This window comes from Rhea pennata, chromosome 1 (assembly GCF_028389875.1).
Source record: "Rhea pennata isolate bPtePen1 chromosome 1, bPtePen1.pri, whole genome shotgun sequence".
Taxonomy (NCBI): domain Eukaryota; kingdom Metazoa; phylum Chordata; class Aves; order Rheiformes; family Rheidae; genus Rhea; species Rhea pennata.
This window is the reverse complement of record NC_084663.1, coordinates 89,564,370-89,579,248: the sequence shown is the minus strand read 5'-3', so window position 1 is coordinate 89,579,248 and position 14,879 is coordinate 89,564,370.

Sequence of the window (14,879 nt, the reverse complement as noted above, 5' to 3'; positions counted from 1 at the left end):
ATAGAAAGCAAAAGAGAACAGAATACAAAAACACAATAGAACACAAAAGAGAAAAGAACACAAAAAAAACAAAAGAACACCAAAGAGAATAGAACACAATAAAACACAAAAGAACACCAAAAAGAATATAACACAAAATCAGAAAAGAACAGAAAAGACAATACAAAAAACAATAGAAAGCAAAAGAGAACACAATACAAAAACAGAATGGAGCACAACAGAGAACAGAAAACAGAAGACACAAAAGAACACCAAAGAGAATAGAACACAAAAGAACACAGTAAACAGAAAAGAACACAAAAAAGAATAGAACACAATAAAACTCAAAAGAACACAATAGAAAAAAGAACACAATAAAACACAAAAGAACACCAAAGAGAATAGAACACAATGAACACAAAAGAACACCAAAAAGAATATAACACAAAACCAGAAAAGAACAGAAAAGACAATACAAAAAACAATAGAAAGCAAAAGAGAACACAATACAAAACCAGAATAGAACACAATAGAGACCAGAAAACAGAAGACACAAAAGAACACCAAAGAGAATAGAACACAACAGAACACAGTAAACAGAAAAGAACACAAAAGAGAATAGAACACAATAAAACTCAAAAAAACACAATAGAAAAAAGAACACAATAAAACAGAAAAGAACACCAAAGAGAATAGAACACAATGAACACAAAAGAACTCCAAAGAGAATAGAACACATAAACAGAGCAGAACAGAAAAGACAATACAAAAAACAATAGAAGGCAAAAGAGAACAGAATACAAAAACACAAAAGAACACAAAAGAGAAAAGAACACAAAAAACACAAAAGAACACCAAAGAGAATAGAACACAATAAAACACAAAAGAACACCAAAGAGAATAGAACACAAGAAAAAACAAAAAACCACCTAAAAGAATAGAACAGAAAACCAGAAAAGAACAGAAAAGACAATACAAAAAACAATAGAAAGCAAAAGAGAACAGAATACAAAAACACAATAGAACACAAAAGAGAAAAGAACACAAAAAAACCAAAAGAACACCAAAGAGAATAGAACACAATAAAACACAAAAGAACACCAAAAAGAATATAACACAAAACCAGAAAAGAACAGAAAAGACAATACAAAAAACAATAGAAAGCAAAAGAGAACACAATACAAAAAGAGAATGGAGCACAATAGAGAACAGAAAACAGAAGACACAAAAGAACACCAAAGAGAATAGAACACAAAAGAACACAGTAAACAGAAAAGAACACAAAAAAGAATAGAACACAATAAAACTCAAAAGAACACAATAGAAAAAAGAACACAATAAAATACAAAAGAACACCAAAGAGAATAGAACACAATGAACACAAAAGAACACCAAAAAGAATATAACACAAAACCAGAAAAGAACAGAAAAGACAATACAAAAAACAATAGAAAGCAAAAGAGAACACAATACAAAACCAGAATAGAACACAATAGAGACCAGAAAACAGAAGACACAAAAGAACACCAAAGAGAATAGAACACAACAGAACACAGTAAACAGAAAAGAACACAAAAGAGAATAGAACACAATAAAATTCAAAAGAACACAATAGAGAAAAGAACACAATAAAACAGAAAAGAACACCAAAGAGAATAGAACACAATGAACACAAAAGAACTCCAAAGAGAATAGAACACATAAACAGAGCAGAACAGAAAAGACAATACAAAAAACAATAGAAGGCAAAAGAGAACAGAATACAAAAACACAAAAGTACACAAAAGAGAATAGAACACAAAAAACACAAAAGAACACCAAAGAGAATAGAACACAAGAAAAAACAAAAAACCACCTAAAAGAATAGAACAGAAAACCAGAAAAGAACAGAAAAGACAATACAAAAAACAATAGAAAGCAAAAGAGAACAGAATACAAAAACACAATAGAACACAAAAGAGAAAAGAACACAAAAAAAACAAAAGAACACCAAAGAGAATAGAACACAATAAAACACAAAAGAACACCAAAAAGAATATAACACAAAATCAGAAAAGAACAGAAAAGACAATACAAAAAACATAGAAAGCAAAAGAGAACACAATACAAAAACAGAATGGAGCACAACAGAGAACAGAAAACAGAAGACACAAAAGAACACCAAAGAGAATAGAACACAAAAGAACACAGTAAACAGAAAAGAACACAAAAAAGAATAGAACACAATAAAACTCAAAAGAACACAATAGAAAAAAGAACACAATAAAACACAAAAGAACACCAAAGAGAATAGAACACAATGAATACAAAAGAACACCAAAGGAATATAACACAAAACCAGAAAAGAACAGAAAAGACAATACAAAAAACAATAGAAAGCAAAAGAGAACACAATACAAAACCAGAATAGAACACAATAGAGACCAGAAAACAGAAGACACAAAAGAACACCAAAGAGAATAGAACACAACAGAACACAGTAAACAGAAAAGAACACAAAAGAGAATAGAACACAATAAAACTCAAAAAAACACAATAGAGAAAAGAACACAATAAAACAGAAAAGAACACCAAAGAGAATAGAACACAATGAACACAAAAGAACTCCAAAGAGAATAGAACACATAAACAGAGCAGAACAGAAAAGACAATACAAAAAACAATAGAAGGCAAAAGAGAACAGAATACAAAAACACAAAAGAACACAAAAGAGAAAAGAACACAAAAAACACAAAAGAACACCAAAGAGAATAGAACACAATAAAACACAAAAGAACACCAAAGAGAATAGAACACAAGAAAAAACAAAAAACCACCAAAAAGAATAGAACAGAAAACCAGAAAAGAACAGAAAAGACAATACAAAAAACAATAGAAAGCAAAAGAGAACAGAATACAAAAACACAATAGAACACAAAAGAGAAAAGAACACAAAAAAAACAAAAGAACACCAAAGAGAATAGAACACAATAAAACACAAAAGAACACCAAAAAGAATATAACACAAAACCAGAAAAGAACAGAAAAGACAATACAAAAAACAATAGAAAGCAAAAGAGAACACAATACAAAAACAGAATGGAGCACAATAGAGAACAGAAAACAGAAGACACAAAAGAACACCAAAGAGAATAGAACACAAAAGAACACAGTAAACAGAAAAGAACACAAAAAAGAATAGAACACAATAAAACTCAAAAGAACACAATAGAAAAAAGAACACAATAAAATACAAAAGAACACCAAAGAGAATAGAACACAATGAACACAAAAGAACACCAAAAAGAATATAACACAAAACCAGAAAAGAACAGAAAAGACAATACAAAAAACAATAGAAAGCAAAAGAGAACACAATACAAAACCAGAATAGAACACAATAGAGACCAGAAAACAGAAGACACAAAAGAACACCAAAGAGAATAGAACACAACAGAACACAGTAAACAGAAAAGAACACAAAAGAGAATAGAACACAATAAAACTCAAAAAAACACAATAGAGAAAAGAACACAATAAAACAGAAAAGAACACCAAAGAGAATAGAACACAATGAACACAAAAGAACTCCAAAGAGAATAGAACACATAAACAGAGCAGAACAGAAAAGACAATACAAAAAACAATAGAAGGCAAAAGAGAACAGAATACAAAAACACAAAAGAACACAAAAGAGAAAAGAACACAAAAAACACAAAAGAACACCAAAGAGAATAGAACACAATAAAACACAAAAGAACACCAAAGAGAATAGGACACAAGAAAAAACAAAAAACCACCAAAAAGAATAGAACAGAAAACCAGAAAAGAACAGAAAAGACAATACAAAAAACAATAGAAAGCAAAAGAGAACAGAATACAAAAACACAATAGAACACAAAAGAGAAAAGAACACAAAAAAACCAAAAGAACACCAAAGAGAATAGAACACAATAAAACACAAAAGAACACCAAAAAGAATATAACACAAAACCAGAAAAGAACAGAAAAGACAATACAAAAAACAATAGAAAGCAAAAGAGAACACAATACAAAAAGAGAATGGAGCACAATAGAGAACAGAAAACAGAAGACACAAAAGAACACCAAAGAGAATAGAACACAAAAGAACACAGTAAACAGAAAAGAACACAAAAAAGAATAGAACACAATAAAACTCAAAAGAACACAATAGAAAAAAGAACACAATAAAACACAAAAGAACACCAAAGAGAATAGAACACAATGAATACAAAAGAACACCAAAAGAATATAACAAAAAACCAGAAAAGAACAGAAAAGACAATACAAAAAACAATAGAAAGCAAAAGAGAACACAATACAAAACCAGAATAGAACACAATAAAGTACAGAAAACAGAAGACACAAAAGAACACCAAAGAAAATAGAACACAACAGAAGACAATAAACAGAAAAGAACACCAAAGAGAATAGAACACAATGAACACAAAAGAACTCCAAAGAGAATAGAACACATAAACAGAGCAGAACAGAAAAGACAATACAAAAAACAATAGAAGGCAAAAGAGAACAGAATACAAAAACACAAAAGAACACAAAAGAGAAAAGAACACAAAAAACACAAAAGAACACCAAAGAGAATAGAACACAATAAAACACAAAAGAACACCAAAGAGAATAGAACACAAGAAAAAACAAAAAACCACCAAAAAGAATAGAACAGAAAACCAGAAAAGAACAGAAAAGACAATACAAAAAACAATAGAAAGCAAAAGAGAACAGAATACAAAAACACAATAGAACACAAAAGAGAAAAGAACACAAAAAAAACAAAAGAACACCAAAGAGAATAGAACACAATAAAACACAAAAGAACACCAAAAAGAATATAACACAAAACCAGAAAAGAACAGAAAAGACAATACAAAAAACAATAGAAAGCAAAAGAGAACACAATACAAAAAGAGAATGGAGCACAATAGAGAACAGAAAACAGAAGACACAAAAGAACACCAAAGAGAATAGAACACAAAAGAACACAGTAAACAGAAAAGAACACAAAAAAGAATAGAACACAATAAAACTCAAAAGAACACAATAGAAAAAAGAACACAATAAAATACAAAAGAACACCAAAGAGAATAGAACACAATGAACACAAAAGAACACCAAAAAGAATATAACACAAAACCAGAAAAGAACAGAAAAGACAATACAAAAAACAATAGAAAGCAAAAGAGAACACAATACAAAACCAGAATAGAACACAATAGAGACCAGAAAACAGAAGACACAAAAGAACACCAAAGAGAATAGAACACAACAGAACACAGTAAACAGAAAAGAACACAAAAGAGAATAGAACACAATAAAATTCAAAAGAACACAATAGAGAAAAGAACACAATAAAACAGAAAAGAACACCAAAGAGAATAGAACACAATGAACACAAAAGAACTCCAAAGAGAATAGAACACAAAAACAGAGCAGAACAGAAAAGACAATACAAAAAACAATAGAAGGCAAAAGAGAACAGAATACAAAAACACAAAAGAACACAAAAGAGAATAGAACACAAAAAACACAAAAGAACACCAAAGAGAATAGAACACAATAAAACACAAAAAACCACCTAAAAGAATAGAACAGAAAACCAGAAAAGAACAGAAAAGACAATACAAAAAACAATAGAAAGCAAAAGAGAACAGAATACAAAAACACAATAGAACACAAAAGAGAAAAGAACACAAAAAAAACAAAAGAACACCAAAGAGAATAGAACACAATAAAACACAAAAGAACACCAAAAAGAATATAACACAAAATCAGAAAAGAACAGAAAAGACAATACAAAAAACAATAGAAAGCAAAAGAGAACACAATACAAAAACAGAATGGAGCACAACAGAGAACAGAAAACAGAAGACACAAAAGAACACCAAAGAGAATAGAACACAAAAGAACACAGTAAACAGAAAAGAACACAAAAAAGAATAGAACACAATAAAACTCAAAAGAACACAATAGAAAAAAGAACACAATAAAACACAAAAGAACACCAAAGAGAATAGAACACAATGAACACAAAAGAACACCAAAAAGAATATAACACAAAACCAGAAAAGAACAGAAAAGACAATACAAAAAACAATAGAAAGCAAAAGAGAACACAATACAAAACCAGAATAGAACACAATAGAGACCAGAAAACAGAAGACACAAAAGAACACCAAAGAGAATAGAACACAACAGAACACAGTAAACAGAAAAGAACACAAAAGAGAATAGAACACAATAAAACTCAAAAAAACACAATAGAAAAAAGAACACAATAAAACAGAAAAGAACACCAAAGAGAATAGAACACAATGAACACAAAAGAACTCCAAAGAGAATAGAACACATAAACAGAGCAGAACAGAAAAGACAATACAAAAAACAATAGAAGGCAAAAGAGAACAGAATACAAAAACACAAAAGAACACAAAAGAGAAAAGAACACAAAAAACACAAAAGAACACCAAAGAGAATAGAACACAATAAAACACAAAAGAACACCAAAGAGAATAGAACACAAGAAAAAACAAAAAACCACCTAAAAGAATAGAACAGAAAACCAGAAAAGAACAGAAAAGACAATACAAAAAACAATAGAAAGCAAAAGAGAACAGAATACAAAAACACAATAGAACACAAAAGAGAAAAGAACACAAAAAAACCAAAAGAACACCAAAGAGAATAGAACACAATAAAACACAAAAGAACACCAAAAAGAATATAACACAAAACCAGAAAAGAACAGAAAAGACAATACAAAAAACAATAGAAAGCAAAAGAGAACACAATACAAAAAGAGAATGGAGCACAATAGAGAACAGAAAACAGAAGACACAAAAGAACACCAAAGAGAATAGAACACAAAAGAACACAGTAAACAGAAAAGAACACAAAAAAGAATAGAACACAATAAAACTCAAAAGAACACAATAGAAAAAAGAACACAATAAAATACAAAAGAACACCAAAGAGAATAGAACACAATGAACACAAAAGAACACCAAAAAGAATATAACACAAAACCAGAAAAGAACAGAAAAGACAATACAAAAAACAATAGAAAGCAAAAGAGAACACAATACAAAACCAGAATAGAACACAATAGAGACCAGAAAACAGAAGACACAAAAGAACACCAAAGAGAATAGAACACAACAGAACACAGTAAACAGAAAAGAACACAAAAGAGAATAGAACACAATAAAATTCAAAAGAACACAATAGAGAAAAGAACACAATAAAACAGAAAAGAACACCAAAGAGAATAGAACACAATGAACACAAAAGAACTCCAAAGAGAATAGAACACATAAACAGAGCAGAACAGAAAAGACAATACAAAAAACAATAGAAGGCAAAAGAGAACAGAATACAAAAACACAAAAGTACACAAAAGAGAATAGAACACAAAAAACACAAAAGAACACCAAAGAGAATAGAACACAAGAAAAAACAAAAAACCACCTAAAAGAATAGAACAGAAAACCAGAAAAGAACAGAAAAGACAATACAAAAAACAATAGAAAGCAAAAGAGAACAGAATACAAAAACACAATAGAACACAAAAGAGAAAAGAACACAAAAAAAACAAAAGAACACCAAAGAGAATAGAACACAATAAAACACAAAAGAACACCAAAAAGAATATAACACAAAACCAGAAAAGAACAGAAAAGACAATACAAAAAACATAGAAAGCAAAAGAGAACACAATACAAAAACAGAATGGAGCACAACAGAGAACAGAAAACAGAAGACACAAAAGAACACCAAAGAGAATAGAACACAAAAGAACACAGTAAACAGAAAAGAACACAAAAAAGAATAGAACACAATAAAACTCAAAAGAACACAATAGAAAAAAGAACACAATAAAACACAAAAGAACACCAAAGAGAATAGAACACAATGAATACAAAAGAACACCAAAGGAATATAACACAAAACCAGAAAAGAACAGAAAAGACAATACAAAAAACAATAGAAAGCAAAAGAGAACACAATACAAAACCAGAATAGAACACAATAGAGACCAGAAAACAGAAGACACAAAAGAACACCAAAGAGAATAGAACACAACAGAACACAGTAAACAGAAAAGAACACAAAAGAGAATAGAACACAATAAAACTCAAAAAAACACAATAGAGAAAAGAACACAATAAAACAGAAAAGAACACCAAAGAGAATAGAACACAATGAACACAAAAGAACTCCAAAGAGAATAGAACACATAAACAGAGCAGAACAGAAAAGACAATACAAAAAACAATAGAAGGCAAAAGAGAACAGAATACAAAAACACAAAAGAACACAAAAGAGAAAAGAACACAAAAAACACAAAAGAACACCAAAGAGAATAGAACACAATAAAACACAAAAGAACACCAAAGAGAATAGAACACAAGAAAAAACAAAAAACCACCAAAAAGAATAGAACAGAAAACCAGAAAAGAACAGAAAAGACAATACAAAAAACAATAGAAAGCAAAAGAGAACAGAATACAAAAACACAATAGAACACAAAAGAGAAAAGAACACAAAAAAAACAAAAGAACACCAAAGAGAATAGAACACAATAAAACACAAAAGAACACCAAAAAGAATATAACACAAAACCAGAAAAGAACAGAAAAGACAATACAAAAAACAATAGAAAGCAAAAGAGAACACAATACAAAAACAGAATGGAGCACAATAGAGAACAGAAAACAGAAGACACAAAAGAACACCAAAGAGAATAGAACACAAAAGAACACAGTAAACAGAAAAGAACACAAAAAAGAATAGAACACAATAAAACTCAAAAGAACACAATAGAAAAAAGAACACAATAAAATACAAAAGAACACCAAAGAGAATAGAACACAATGAACACAAAAGAACACCAAAAAGAATATAACACAAAACCAGAAAAGAACAGAAAAGACAATACAAAAAACAATAGAAAGCAAAAGAGAACACAATACAAAACCAGAATAGAACACAATAGAGACCAGAAAACAGAAGACACAAAAGAACACCAAAGAGAATAGAACACAACAGAACACAGTAAACAGAAAAGAACACAAAAGAGAATAGAACACAATAAAACTCAAAAAAACACAATAGAGAAAAGAACACAATAAAACAGAAAAGAACACCAAAGAGAATAGAACACAATGAACACAAAAGAACTCCAAAGAGAATAGAACACATAAACAGAGCAGAACAGAAAAGACAATACAAAAAACAATAGAAGGCAAAAGAGAACAGAATACAAAAACACAAAAGAACACAAAAGAGAAAAGAACACAAAAAACACAAAAGAACACCAAAGAGAATAGAACACAATAAAACACAAAAGAACACCAAAGAGAATAGGACACAAGAAAAAACAAAAAACCACCAAAAAGAATAGAACAGAAAACCAGAAAAGAACAGAAAAGACAATACAAAAAACAATAGAAAGCAAAAGAGAACAGAATACAAAAACACAATAGAACACAAAAGAGAAAAGAACACAAAAAAACCAAAAGAACACCAAAGAGAATAGAACACAATAAAACACAAAAGAACACCAAAAAGAATATAACACAAAACCAGAAAAGAACAGAAAAGACAATACAAAAAACAATAGAAAGCAAAAGAGAACACAATACAAAAAGAGAATGGAGCACAATAGAGAACAGAAAACAGAAGACACAAAAGAACACCAAAGAGAATAGAACACAAAAGAACACAGTAAACAGAAAAGAACACAAAAAAGAATAGAACACAATAAAACTCAAAAGAACACAATAGAAAAAAGAACACAATAAAACACAAAAGAACACCAAAGAGAATAGAACACAATGAATACAAAAGAACACCAAAAGAATATAACAAAAAACCAGAAAAGAACAGAAAAGACAATACAAAAAACAATAGAAAGCAAAAGAGAACACAATACAAAACCAGAATAGAACACAATAAAGTACAGAAAACAGAAGACACAAAAGAACACCAAAGAAAATAGAACACAACAGAAGACAATAAACAGAAAAGAACACCAAAGAGAATAGAACACAATGAACACAAAAGAACTCCAAAGAGAACAGAACACAAAAACAGAGCAGAACAGAAAAGACAATACAAAAAACAATAGAAGGCAAAAGAGAACAGAATACAAAAACACAAAAGAACACAAAAGAGAAAAGAACACAAAAAACACAAAAGAACACCAAAGAGAATAGAACACAATAAAACACAAAAGAACACCAAAGAGAATAGAACACAAGAAAAAACAAAAAACCACCAAAAAGAATAGAACAGAAAACCAGAAAAGAACAGAAAAGACAATACAAAAAACAATAGAAAGCAAAAGAGAACAGAATACAAAAACACAATAGAACACAAAAGAGAAAAGAACACAAAAAAAACAAAAGAACACCAAAGAGAATAGAACACAATAAAACACAAAAGAACACCAAAAAGAATATAACACAAAACCAGAAAAGAACAGAAAAGACAATACAAAAAACAATAGAAAGCAAAAGAGAACACAATACAAAAAGAGAATGGAGCACAATAGAGAACAGAAAACAGAAGACACAAAAGAACACCAAAGAGAATAGAACACAAAAGAACACAGTAAACAGAAAAGAACACAAAAAAGAATAGAACACAATAAAACTCAAAAGAACACAATAGAAAAAAGAACACAATAAAACACAAAAGAACACCAAAGAGAATAGAACACAATGAATACAAAAGAACACCAAAAGAATATAACAAAAAACCAGAAAAGAACAGAAAAGACAACACAAAAAACAATAGAAAGCAAAAGAGAACACAATACAAAACCAGAATAGAACACAATAGAGTACAGAAAACAGAAGACACAAAAGAAAACCAAAGAAAATAGAACACAACAGAAGACAATAAACAGAAAAGAACACAAAGGAGAATAAAACACAATAAAATTCAAAAGAACACAATAGAGAAAAGAACACAATAAAACAGAAAAGAACACCAAAGAGAATAGAACACAATGAACACAAAAGAACTCCAAAGAGAACAGAACACAAAAACAGAGCAGAACAGAAAAGACAATACAAAAAACAATAGAAGGCAAAAGAGAACAGAATACAAAAACACAAAAGAACACAAAAGAGAAAAGAACACAAAAAACACAAAAGAACACCAAAGAGAATAGAACACAATAAAACACAAAAGAACACCAAAGAGAATAGAAAACAAGAAAAAACAAAAAACCACCAAAAAGAATAGAACAGAAAACCAGAAAAGAACAGAAAAGACAATACAAAAAACAATAGAAAGCAAAAGAGAACAGAATACAAAAACACAATAGAACACAAAAGAGAAAAGAACACAAAAAAACCAAAAGAACACCAAAGAGAATAGAACACAATAAAACACAAAAGAACACCAAAAAGAATATAACACAAAACCAGAAAAGAACAGAAAAGACAATACAAAAAACAATAGAAAGCAAAAGAGAACACAATACAAAAAGAGAATGGAGCACAATAGAGAACAGAAAACAGAAGACACAAAAGAACACCAAAGAGAATAGAACACAAAAGAACACAGTAAACAGAAAAGAACACAAAAAAGAATAGAACACAATAAAACTCAAAAGAACACAATAGAAAAAAGAACACAATAAAACACAAAAGAACACCAAAGAGAATAGAACACAATGAACACAAAAGAACTCCAAAGAGAATAGAACACATAAACAGAGCAGAACAGAAAAGACAATACAAAAAACAATAGAAGGCAAAAGAGAACAGAATACAAAAACACAAAAGTACACAAAAGAGAATAGAACACAAAAAACACAAAAGAACACCAAAGAGAATAGAACACAAGAAAAAACAAAAAACCACCTAAAAGAATAGAACAGAAAACCAGAAAAGAACAGAAAAGACAATACAAAAAACAATAGAAAGCAAAAGAGAACAGAATACAAAAACACAATAGAACACAAAAGAGAAAAGAACACAAAAAAAACAAAAGAACACCAAAGAGAATAGAACACAATAAAACACAAAAGAACACCAAAAAGAATATAACACAAAATCAGAAAAGAACAGAAAAGACAATACAAAAAACATAGAAAGCAAAAGAGAACACAATACAAAAACAGAATGGAGCACAACAGAGAACAGAAAACAGAAGACACAAAAGAACACCAAAGAGAATAGAACACAAAAGAACACAGTAAACAGAAAAGAACACAAAAAAGAATAGAACACAATAAAACTCAAAAGAACACAATAGAAAAAAGAACACAATAAAACACAAAAGAACACCAAAGAGAATAGAACACAATGAATACAAAAGAACACCAAAGGAATATAACACAAAACCAGAAAAGAACAGAAAAGACAATACAAAAAACAATAGAAAGCAAAAGAGAACACAATACAAAACCAGAATAGAACACAATAGAGACCAGAAAACAGAAGACACAAAAGAACACCAAAGAGAATAGAACACAACAGAACACAGTAAACAGAAAAGAACACAAAAGAGAATAGAACACAATAAAATTCAAAAGAACACAATAGAGAAAAGAACACAATAAAACAGAAAAGAACACCAAAGAGAATAGAACACAATGAACACAAAAGAACTCCAAAGAGAATAGAACACAAAAACAGAGCAGAACAGAAAAGACAATACAAAAAACAATAGAAGGCAAAAGAGAACAGAATACAAAAACACAAAAGAACACAAAAGAGAATAGAACACAAAAAACACAAAAGAACACCAAAGAGAATAGAACACAATAAAACACAAAAAACCACCTAAAAGAATAGAACAGAAAACCAGAAAAGAACAGAAAAGACAATACAAAAAACAATAGAAAGCAAAAGAGAACAGAATACAAAAACACAATAGAACACAAAAGAGAAAAGAACACAAAAAAAACAAAAGAACACCAAAGAGAATAGAACACAATAAAACACAAAAGAACACCAAAAAGAATATAACACAAAATCAGAAAAGAACAGAAAAGACAATACAAAAAACAATAGAAAGCAAAAGAGAACACAATACAAAAACAGAATGGAGCACAACAGAGAACAGAAAACAGAAGACACAAAAGAACACCAAAGAGAATAGAACACAAAAGAACACAGTAAACAGAAAAGAACACAAAAAAGAATAGAACACAATAAAACTCAAAAGAACACAATAGAAAAAAGAACACAATAAAACACAAAAGAACACCAAAGAGAATAGAACACAATGAACACAAAAGAACACCAAAAAGAATATAACACAAAACCAGAAAAGAACAGAAAAGACAATACAAAAAACAATAGAAAGCAAAAGAGAACACAATACAAAACCAGAATAGAACACAATAGAGACCAGAAAACAGAAGACACAAAAGAACACCAAAGAGAATAGAACACAACAGAACACAGTAAACAGAAAAGAACACAAAAGAGAATAGAACACAATAAAACTCAAAAAAACACAATAGAAAAAAGAACACAATAAAACAGAAAAGAACACCAAAGAGAATAGAACACAATGAACACAAAAGAACTCCAAAGAGAATAGAACACATAAACAGAGCAGAACAGAAAAGACAATACAAAAAACAATAGAAGGCAAAAGAGAACAGAATACAAAAACACAAAAGAACACAAAAGAGAAAAGAACACAAAAAACACAAAAGAACACCAAAGAGAATAGAACACAATAAAACACAAAAGAACACCAAAGAGAATAGAACACAAGAAAAAACAAAAAACCACCTAAAAGAATAGAACAGAAAACCAGAAAAGAACAGAAAAGACAATACAAAAAACAATAGAAAGCAAAAGAGAACAGAATACAAAAACACAATAGAACACAAAAGAGAAAAGAACACAAAAAAACCAAAAGAACACCAAAGAGAATAGAACACAATAAAACACAAAAGAACACCAAAAAGAATATAACACAAAACCAGAAAAGAACAGAAAAGACAATACAAAAAACAATAGAAAGCAAAAGAGAACACAATACAAAAAGAGAATGGAGCACAATAGAGAACAGAAAACAGAAGACACAAAAGAACACCAAAGAGAATAGAACACAAAAGAACACAGTAAACAGAAAAGAACACAAAAAAGAATAGAACACAATAAAACTCAAAAGAACACAATAGAAAAAAGAACACAATAAAATACAAAAGAACACCAAAGAGAATAGAACACAATGAACACAAAAGAACACCAAAAAGAATATAACACAAAACCAGAAAAGAACAGAAAAGACAATACAAAAAACAATAGAAAGCAAAAGAGAACACAATACAAAACCAGAATAGAACACAATAGAGACCAGAAAACAGAAGACACAAAAGAACACCAAAGAGAATAGAACACAACAGAACACAGTAAACAGAAAAGAACACAAAAGAGAATAGAACACAATAAAATTCAAAAGAACACAATAGAGAAAAGAACACAATAAAACAGAAAAGAACACCAAAGAGAATAGAACACAATGAACACAAAAGAACTCCAAAGAGAATAGAACACATAAACAGAGCAGAACAGAAAAGACAATACAAAAAACAATAGAAGGCAAAAGAGAACAGAATACAAAAACACAAAAGTACACAAAAGAGAATAGAACACAAAAAACACAAAAGAACACCAAAGAGAATAGAACACAAGAAAAAACAAAAAACCACCTAAAAGAATAGAACAGAAAACCAGAAAAGAACAGAAAAGACAATACAAAAAACAATAGAAAGCAAAAGAGAACAGAATACAAAAACACAATAGAACACAAAAGAGAAAAGAACACAAAAAAAAACAAAAGAACACCAAAGAGAATAGAACACAATAAAACACAAAAGAACACCAAAAAGAATATAACACAAAATC